Source organism: Cynoglossus semilaevis, chromosome 18 (genome assembly GCF_000523025.1).
Source record: "Cynoglossus semilaevis isolate Cse_v1.0 chromosome 18, Cse_v1.0, whole genome shotgun sequence".
Taxonomy (NCBI): domain Eukaryota; kingdom Metazoa; phylum Chordata; class Actinopteri; order Pleuronectiformes; family Cynoglossidae; genus Cynoglossus; species Cynoglossus semilaevis.
In genome coordinates, this window is record NC_024324.1 from 3,544,483 (window position 1) to 3,554,784 (window position 10,302).

Here is a 10,302-nt window from a genome sequence, read left to right on the forward strand (position 1 = left end):
GTACAGTACAGTACAGTACAGTACAGTACAGTACAGTACTGTACGGTACAGTACTGTACGGTACATGTTTGGCGTCTTGGATGCTTCTCCATCTGCACTTTACATCAAGCAATTTAGAAGTGTGTTTGACTTTGATCTGTGTGTGCGCGCGGCTGCTTTGATGATCCATAGAACACAGAGTTTTTGCTGCTGCTGCTGCTGCTGCTGGAGAACATTTGAAATTGAAAAAGAAGTGAAATAAAGCCTGGAGCGTGGAGAAACATCTTCACACCCCGCTGAGGTCGATCCCACATCAATGCACACAGATATATATATGTATGTATTTATATATTTATATGCAGTGAGTAAAGAGGCTGGATATTGACAAACCTACGTCTGAGAGACTGCCAGGCTTTTGATTGGTTGTGGCCAATTAAAAAAAATAAATCTTTTTTTAAGATCTCTGGACAGGAGGCGATGAAACGCCGTCGTGAATCTCAGATAAGATTCTAACTGAACTCGACGTACACTGGTTTCCACGACAGGTTTTCTCAGCCATTAATATCTTCCGTTCTGTGCCAGAGGAAAGTCACGACTATTTAATTTAAAAAAAAAAAGCTCTGGCAGAAATTTGAAGTGAAGTGCAGGCTAAGGCAACGTTCTGACAAAAGAACAGAATTCCACTCCCAGAAATACTCTGTGTCGGGTTCGGAGGAGGGGGGACATCTTATCAAGTCGAGGATCGAGCCACGGATTTATCAACGTTGACGACTTTTTGTTCAAAGAGGTGATACGAAAACAAAATTAGGACAAAGTTTACTGATGTATTTGTCCAATAATAAAACTACTGGGAGGACGAGAGCCAATCACAGCTCTGTTGCTTGGCTAAAAGGCGGGACATCTGAACAGAGATCCAATCAAAGTTGCCGTGTGTCCAGGCGACAAAATTACTACTGGTATTTGGTCCAAAACCGGATAATTGGGTCAAGTCTAAGACTAAGACTAAGTCCAAATGAACCCAGGGAGCATCATGGGAAAAAAAGGATGCTACAGTACAAGATACCAAACCTCGGTAATCAAGCTTCCCTCGCTGCTTTGATAAAAAAAAAAAATGGTTTATTATAACAGCTGATGAAGTGAAAAAGGGAAAGCGTCAGCGTCTGAGATCAACTTCTTGTTAGTGATGTTTCTAAAACGGCTGACAGGAATTTAGAGGAACAGTTAATCAACATCCCCACGCACACGTTTTGATGCACATTTATTTGCCGGTCAGCAAAACAGTCGGCGAGAATAAATAGTCGGCGGGGCAGCGGCGGCGGCGGCGCGGTCTTTCGACAGCGAATGATGTTTTCCTCGCCGGTGCTCGGCTGCTTTAGCCTGGGCTCAGCGCTCCATCAATCTTTATAAATCATTCACTTCTCCCGCCTCGCCCTCCGCACACAAACACGATGACACAGGAAATGAAGGCACAAATAAATGCACAGGCCCGGCTCGTTCCTTTGGACTTCAGCCATTTTTTTCAACCGAGGATGAGGAGTTTTGGTGCATTTAAATGTTCTTAATAATTGATACAGGTCTGCAGGGGGCGCACAAACTACCTGAATGTACGAAAGACTTTTTCGAGGTTGAGGTCAACGGTGAAGAACGCAGCAAAGTTTTACAAAAACTACTGGTTAAATTCTCTCTTTGGGGAAAAACTAAATTTTCTATTCTAAGACTTTTGTTATTTTTGAATGTTATTTTTCTTTCGCTTCAGCTACGTTTTTGGGGAAAAACTAAATTTTCCATTCTAAGACTTTTGTTATTTTTCTTTCGCTTCAGCTACGTTTTGGTGGAAGATAGAAAATATTAAGGCTAAATCTTATGATTTGTTTTGCAATATCTTTAGCTCATAATAAATCAAATGTTTTCATTTCATTCAATATTAAACTCAAATTAGTTGAATTACATTTCAGAACTAAGACGTCAGTGGGGGTCAGAGCGCTGCCACCTACTGACGCAGACGAACAATATCTCATTCAAACCAACTCTGACTTTTTATTTTCTGCATCTGGAACGACAACAAATTAAACTAATACAGTTGGAACAGTCCGGGACTCAGAGTTCTAGGTTTGGTTCCACATCATTTTTTTTTTTTTTTACAGATTCATGCACCCGTATGAACCCTTGAAGACATATATAAATATATAATAGTAGGAATTACAGGCTTATGAATCTCGTCTTCCACCGTCCAGACTTGCTGTGAATAACTCCAGGCCTAATTCTGAGATACATATTTTACAGAACACGCACAGTTTAACCCTTGCAGGTGACTCGACGCCCGCCTCTGGTCTCGTGAGGATTCGTAGTCATTTCTCAAATATCCGAAAAGAGTAGGTTTGAGGTCACGGGTGCAGTAAGTGCTGATGAGAACCACCTTTTTTTTTTGCCTAATTTCCAGGGATTTCATCACAGAATAATTTCTCCTAAAGTCAGCAGAGAGTGTGGAAATGTAAATTGATCTTTAATATAAGGAGGACAGGGGGTTAAATCTGATCCTTTTGTGAGGAGGTAAATCATTTAATGACTTGTCAAGTCAGAGTCGTATCCTCAAAGATTCTATAACGATGGATGTCACTTGGGGGGGAATTAAAAAGAAGACCATTTTTTGGAGAGAGAGAAAAAGATAAAAAATCAGGAGTGCGACTGCTGTGACCCCCCCCCCCCCACACCCCTCCTCCCCCAGCCCCCTCCAACCTCACGGTCACTGTGTATTTAAATAACTTTGTGGCCCATTGATCTCCAGGGAGAGGCCCTGTTGGCTCCGATTTAGCACGCAGAGGAATGCTAGAATGTCTGTGGCTTCCAGCCAGGAGCCTTTTCCTGGCCGGACCTTTGACTCCTGCCACTGCAGCAGAGTGAGGCCGGGGTCAGAGGATGGGGGATGGGGAGCGAGCGAGGCTAAAGTCGGCAGCGACCACCTGCTCACCCTCTGATCTAATGACCTCGTCATCCCTGCGCTACAACACACACACACAAACACACACACACAGACGCAGTCACTCGGAGGCTGCCGTCCGACACCGACAGCCACTAAAACTCCTGCCCCTGCTGGACATTTGTGTTTGACCACGAGGCTCCGGCCACAAACGTGTGCAGAGCAGCCCATGGTCATGCTCCGTGTCCGGGGTAAACACACGGGGAGCCGCGGGGTGACTGTACATGTCAACACACACACCAAAACACACTCTACAAACACAAACATACGGGCAGCAGATGAACAGCAGGTGGCGCTAACCCAAGTGTAAACGTTGTTTTGGCAAACAGATCCAGAACTGGACATGTGGAGCGGAACTCGCCAAAAACTGAGCATCCAAAAAGCTAAATTTGGCTGAAATTTTTAATATAAATAATGGAGACCAGTGAGCAGACGTTAAAAATAATATTAGAAAATATATTAAAGATTCATCCCAAGGTATGCCAAATAAAAAAAATAATAGACTAGAACAAGGTCAGAGCAAAAAAAACAACAACAAACAAACTACCATTTACAGAGAAAGTAGAGAAAGACTTCACGGTTATCGCAGACTGATGCTGTTAGCTGCTAAGCTAGCACCAAAATGCTTAAATGACGCATATGAACATAAGCAAAGGCAATAAAACAAACCAAATTTAGGTGCTAGCTAAAAGGCTAACATACTTTTCTTTGAAAACATTTCCCAAGGATAAAAATAAAATACAGCCCCAGAATGGCTTCCAAACCACACTTTGGACAAACCTAATGTCGTTCATACAGTAATGAGGCTTCTTGTTTCTGGACGTGAGCTAGCTAGCATTTTTACGACTTATTGGCGTCAGTGTTAAAACTTGGAAACAGGCTGTTGCCTTCTCCTTAAGTTCCCTCTTTCTTCATCTGAACCTTATTTCCTAGTAACCGTAGAATCAGCATCATGACATCATCTGGCCTGTGCTAACCTCAGCTCTGGCAGGGATGAAAAAAAAAAGAAAAAAAAAAAGAAAAAAAAGCACGGCCCAGGAGAGGCAAAGTGTATTGGAAGCATTTTTAAAAATAAATGTGAAGCAGTAAAACGCTGAGTGACTAATTAGACTGGACGGCTGGGTCTGGCTGTGAGACCATCGAGGGCGAGAGTCACAAACTCTGGAGCAGCCGGACGCAGAGGAGGCTCAACATGAGGCTGCTGGCACCAGGGCTGTGGAGTTATATGCACAGAGGGGGAAGGGGGGAGGGGGGGCAACGGAGAAACAGAATATGTCTCTGTGTGCGGTAGGACCTCAGAACCAGATCAGACCAGTGGCCCAGGGTTTCAGTCTACATACCTTTGTCCACACACACACATATATAGGATCTTACTGCACACCAGAGGATTTTCAAACTCCAGCAGACGTATAAAAAAGTTGGCTAATGGAGATACAATGACAGATGTAAAACACAGACCAGATCCAGGCAGTTCTCAGAGGCCGGGTTTGATGAAGTGATCCAGTGGACCACGGGTCCAGGACGTCAAACTAAAGCATTCAAGACAAAAAATCTGGAAAACTGATTAAGTCTCCACTTCTTAACTAACTCGAAATCCGACTGGAAGAACACGCGACTCAACTCCAACGTTTCTTTATTTTCTTGGAGTCTTACGTAAAGGTTTGACTTCAGTGAAACTACAGAGAGGTTTTTAAATCTCTCCTTCGTGGCTTTGTCTCTGAATCAAATCCAGTGTTGACAGCTATTATTCAGTGAGTTGGATTGATTTTTTGATTTTTTTTTTTACTTGGACTAGGACACACAACCTGAAGATAAGCTAGAACCTACACCTGGGAAAACTTTTGATTCCAGATCTCACACAAACTTGCTGGAACAAACGACACTTTCTGGTCCAAGTCATTAAAAAAAATGTTGAATCGAGTGCCCGGAGTTTTTTTTTAGGACCAAGTCCAAACCATTTATGAATATTGTACCAATATCCCAGATGAACTGAAGAGTTCGTCATGAGCCAAGTCACCTGCCCTGGAGCTCATTCATTTATTCATTCATTCATTCATTCATTCATTCACTCATTCACTCATTCATTCACTCACTCATTCATTCATCCATTCGCTCATTCACTCATTCATCCATTCATTCATTCATTCATTCATTCATTCATTCATTCATTCATTCACTGAACTAAAGTACCAGTAAGACGACGACGTGTCAGAATGAGTTCAACCTGAATCTGGAGACTCCGCTGTGTTTGGTCGGCGTTGCGGGCTGATTGTTGTATTAGTTTACGGGACCTTGACCTCCTAAAATTGTCTCACTTCATCTCGGGGTCCAAATAAAGACTGAACTGAATGAATCCCCTCCAGAGAGATCACATTTTCCACGACAGCGCGGTTAGACACCGAGAAAATGTCAGCGAGAAAGACAATACCAACGTGTGGGCAGCCGTAAACCCGGTAAACACAGAAAGCAATGAGGTGGAGGGGAAAACATTTGGAGGTCGAAACGTATGTCTGTATAAATATACGAAGGCAGGCGGCGGTGACAGTCACGCGCCGAGAGACGGCGAGAGGCAGGATGAAAGATGGGAGGATGAAATTAAAGAGGAATGCAGATGGAAATAGAGGAAGCCTGTGAGGCTGCTGGATATAGAGACGGTAACCTGAGAGACGATAACAGCGCCCTCCTTTCTAGTTGTAGTTCCTGCGCTCCTGGTATTTCTATCACCGACCGGCGCAGAGAGAAAGACTGCAGCTGTAACTCTACACCCGGTCGGTACAGGCAACAGGCTGTAAAGGCCCGACTGTATACAGTACAGTCAGGGAAATGAAGGGCCGAGAGCGGAAACCTCTGCTGAATGTGCTAACATTTATACGTCTCCATCAAAAAAAAAAAAAAAAAAAAACGTCAACGTCAACGTCTTTTCCCAGGAATTTTTGTCTTTCGTCTGGTCACGTATTACAAAACCATTATTGTCACCAAATGTGATGCGGGCTGACCTGCCTGAGGTCCAGATATGAATCACTACAGTGGAAATCCCAATGGTGATTTGACAGTTTTTCACAGGATGCCCTTCCTGATGGAACCCAGCCTCGGGCTGGAGGTGGGAGGAGGGGGGAGAGGGAGGTGGGTGGGGGGTGAGTTCCTGGAATCCCCCAACACTCAGGAAGTTCAGATTTTACATATTTAAATTTAGTTTTGACCTCATTTGGAAACAGTGGTAACTATGGACACAAACACTCAGTCAAACGAATACACACAACAGCAGCAGCAGCAGCAGCAGCAGCAGCAGCAGCAGCAGCATCACTGCCAGACCAGGGGATAAACACAGGGTATTCCCTCATCAGCCGTAGCTTCTGTTTGTGTCGACGGACTGGAAACAGGAAGAAAGAGGAAAGAGGAAGTCTCCGAAAAAGAACGAGGGAAGAGAGAGAGAGAGAGAGAGAGAGTAAATTACAGTTCTCCCTGTCAGTGTCTGCTGATGTCATGAAAAGTGTCCGACCACATGGCATTAGCCAGGACGCTCCAGCGCACTCAGACACTGAGACGTGGTATTAGCCGAGAGTGAGAGGTTTTTGCGCGACGACGTCACTGTACGGAAATAGAAAAAGGCAGAAACATGACGGGAAAAAACGACTGAGGCATGCTGGGATTTTTTTTTCTCTCTCTCTCTCTGAATTAATGAAAGGAATGTTTTCAGAAGAGGGAGAAGAGTGTGGGAGGGGAGGGGGGCAGAGCGTGGTGTGGTCTTTGAGTGTCTTAGCTGTGCCATCGCTCCCACCGTGGATCAAAGGCTGAGAAGTGGCTGAGTCTCAGCAGCATTAAGTCACTCTAAGCCCAGACGGAGGCCCGTACACATGCTGCCGCAAATAAAGCTGCCTGGGATTAGACCCACAATACCCACACTGAGTCACAGGCTGTCAGACCACAGTGGCCCAGGAAGTGGGCCGGACCACTTAGTCTTGGGGTCTTGATTTAATTTAGCAGAATAATGAAACTCAAACAAATTGAATTATTTCCTGTTCGGAGCAGGAAGTGTCAGACAAAAAACGCCAACTCTCAGTGAAAACTCACGTTCACGAGCAGCAGTTCGGGGTCATTACAAAAACCCTGACATAAAATGTCCTTGAAAAGTCTGGAAAAAAGGTGAAAAGAGAATCATTTAATAAAGAATAGGAGAAAAAAGTTTTGGCAAAAATATCCTGAAAGCCAAAAAACTTTTTTTTTTTTAACGTTAGACCTTCTCAGCTAACACGGTTCAGTTTCAGTAATATGTTAAAATTTTAACTTTTTTTTTTTTTTTTTTTTTTAGCTTTTTACATTTGATCCTTTATCAGTCCAAATGTCTCAGGAACAACAACAGCTCACGTTCTAACGGATTGTTTTGGCTCACGGCTCACGTTCTAACGGATTGTTTTGGCTAGTTTTAGCTTCTTTATTAAACTTTAGCGTAATTTTTTTTTTTTTTTTTTTCAGAAATTTACCTGTTGTTACATCTCGAGGTTATTTTTAACTTTAGGATGCAATGAATCTAAATGATTTAATGGCATTTTGCTCCGAGTCAGTGTCTAAACCTGAGACACTGCTTTTACGATTCAGAAATTTTCAATTGATTTATGGGAGAAAAAAAGAAAGAAAGAAGGAAAAAAAGAAGGAAATCAAGTGGAGTTTACTGTTGGAAACCGATCCATTCCAGATCAAGTACAGCGTCACCGTTAGACTCACAAACACCACGTGTAAAGTAAACAGTGTGGGAGTGTGGAACGCACTTAAACCAACAGTCACATTAGTGGTTGAAGGATGAAACGTGACACTTTGGACCAGGACTTCATAGAGTTGGCAGCAGAACGGGTCATACTGGGCCCCGCTGTAACAGACTGCAAAAAACACTGTAAATAAAAAGAGAGAGAGGATGGAGACAGAGATGTCACCGTGAGTTTAAGTTAATAAAAAAATATCTGAAAAGATTTATACAAATACAAGTATGAACAAAAAAGTTGCCCGTTGTGTCAGTGAGCTGTCAGAGTCGGAGTTAGACACCGAAGCATGGCAGCACATTCGAACCTGCCAACAGGACCTGTCAGCACCAATATAGTCCCAGGCTCACACAATGACACACACACACACACACACACACACACACACACCTACCAAAACAAAAGCCGCAGCCAGTGAAGGGTAAATCCATGGACGATGGCTTTAAATATCAATGTGATGAAAGGGTGAGGCTCCACGGACACGCAGGGGAAGACGGGACTGGAGGAGGGGGAGGGGGAGGGGGGGAGTGGGTGTAGCAGGGCGCAGGGTTCCGAGGGGGAACACGGAGAGAGGGATCAAAGGGGAATTTCTGAGCCGATCCCTTTGCAGGAGCGTTTGGGAGCCGACGGCTGTCAGCGGGGATGAGAACAAACACTGACAAACGTGTGGCACCGCAGGTTTACCACCACCACAGACGGGTGAGGAAAACTCACCTTCTCATGCTAACATGGCTCCTATTTGCCCCGCGAAATCGTTCGCCGGCATTTTAGACGTGGGGTTTTAGCATTTCCTGCGTACTTCGCGCACTAACAAAACAATTTCCTGGTTAAGATTTGTCTCTTTTGGCAAGATTTATTTACAAGCCTCAGTTGTTTCCTTTTGTTCTTCTGCACATTTTTAAACCATTTAAGCTAACGTCGAAAGTGTGCATGTTAGCTGTTGACCTAGCTAATGGTCAATAACTGACTAATAATAATAATAATTTATAACATATTATAATATATTACATATAAAATAATATTATATTTATAATACTAAGAATTCATTTTAGCTCTGGCTAATATTCTAATGTAATGTTTTGCTAACATTTGTCTATTTTTGCTTCATATTCATGAATTTGAGTAGGTCTTCGTTTTTGTTTGCCCCTTTGAAATTGATTCAATTGTAATTTTAGCTAATGCTAAGAGCTAACAAAGCTATTTTGGTTGACATTTAACTATATATTTTTTTAAAACAACTTATCCCTGACTATTATTTGGGTTGAATGAAAACATGTTTGATTTATATTTGGGTTAATTATTACCTCGTATCCTACGACTTTTAACTACTACATTCATGTGTCCTCGTTTTAACAAATAACTTGTATTCTCATTTTCCGTGTGAGTGTTTTGTTTTTTTTTTGTGTGTGTTTCCACAAAGGCGGTTGACACATAATATAATTAGCAGTCGCTCTTGCAGCACAGCGGCTGCCGCTTCCTGTGGACGAGGCAGAAGAAAAACAAGATTTTCCGCTAACGCTGAACATCTCCATTATTTTATTTGGTAAAACTGCACCTTTGTCTCCTAGAGACGTCACTATCTATTAAAAACATCTCTGTATTTGCATAGAACGCGTTTCTGTTCACCTGACACTTATAGGCCGACATCCAACCTACTTTCTGTTCTGTTAATGAAATCCTCAGGGAGTGTTATCTGTTCTGCAGTTAGCTGCTAACTGTGTCCGCATCACCACCAACACTGGATTACCTGGGTGGGTGATCAATAAACTAAGTAAACAGGTATTGATTATAGTAATATATGTAGTTTGATATTTGATTGAAATGCAAAATGTGTTCAAAACGTGGTCTGAGGGCCAAATGTGCCCCGTAAACAAGTTATTTTGCAGCCTGAATGTATTGCTGTTTTTATTATCTTTTAACATCCTAATTAACTGTTTTTTTTTTACATCTGTTTAGCTTATTACTCAGGGCTAACCTTTAGCTACGTTATCTGTTAGCGACGATACGTTTTTAACATTCAGGAAAATAAAAAATAAAGAGTGCTGTTTGCGTGGTAACTGAAATGTCATCTGATCTTTTCCTCACAATCTTCGTCACATTCTGCCAACATCCAATCGTAAACCTGACATTTTCAGCCTCCTCTGGAGAAAAGCAGTTGCAGATTGAATAAAATCAGTTTGTCGTGGCCACAAAAGCACCAATCGCTTTTTTTTTTTATTGTTGCCTTGAGCTTTTTTTGTTTTTTTTTTCCTGCTAAATGACATTAGCCTCAGTTTTCCGGCCTGATTGTCCTTCTCACACACTCCCCATTCACATGTTTTCTGTGGGAAGGTCGTGAAGGAGCCACGCGGCGAGAAGCTGCTTCTATTTTTGTGCCTCTGCCTCTTTTCCCATTGACTGGACTAATAAGTGATCACCTGGGTCATTTATCTTACGCAGTCCACACATAATGGGCTACACGGCTACGACAGAACGGCCAGAAAAATGTGCAAACAGCTGAAATGAATGTTCTCCGCTGACGAATGACCTCCGCGGGAAGTGAGAGAACAGAAGGAAGCAGAGAGCAGGAGACATCCTTTCAGAGAACTGACC

General features: G+C 42.8%; 1 protein-coding gene and 1 long non-coding RNA gene across 3 annotated transcripts in view; both read right to left on the minus strand.

Annotated features, from left to right (window-relative positions):
• The window catches only part of LOC103394040 (exostosin-1b), a 93,179-nt gene that overhangs the window by 55,939 nt on the left and 26,938 nt on the right, over nucleotides 1-10,302 (minus strand). The window lies entirely within an intron of this gene.
• LOC112488523 (uncharacterized) overlaps nucleotides 7,350-10,302 on the minus strand; it is a 9,322-nt gene continuing 6,369 nt past the window's right edge. Inside the window, exon 2 of the long non-coding RNA XR_003052664.1 lies at nucleotides 7,350-8,100. This is a non-coding gene — a long non-coding RNA (uncharacterized LOC112488523). The remainder of the gene's footprint in view (nucleotides 8,101-10,302) is intronic.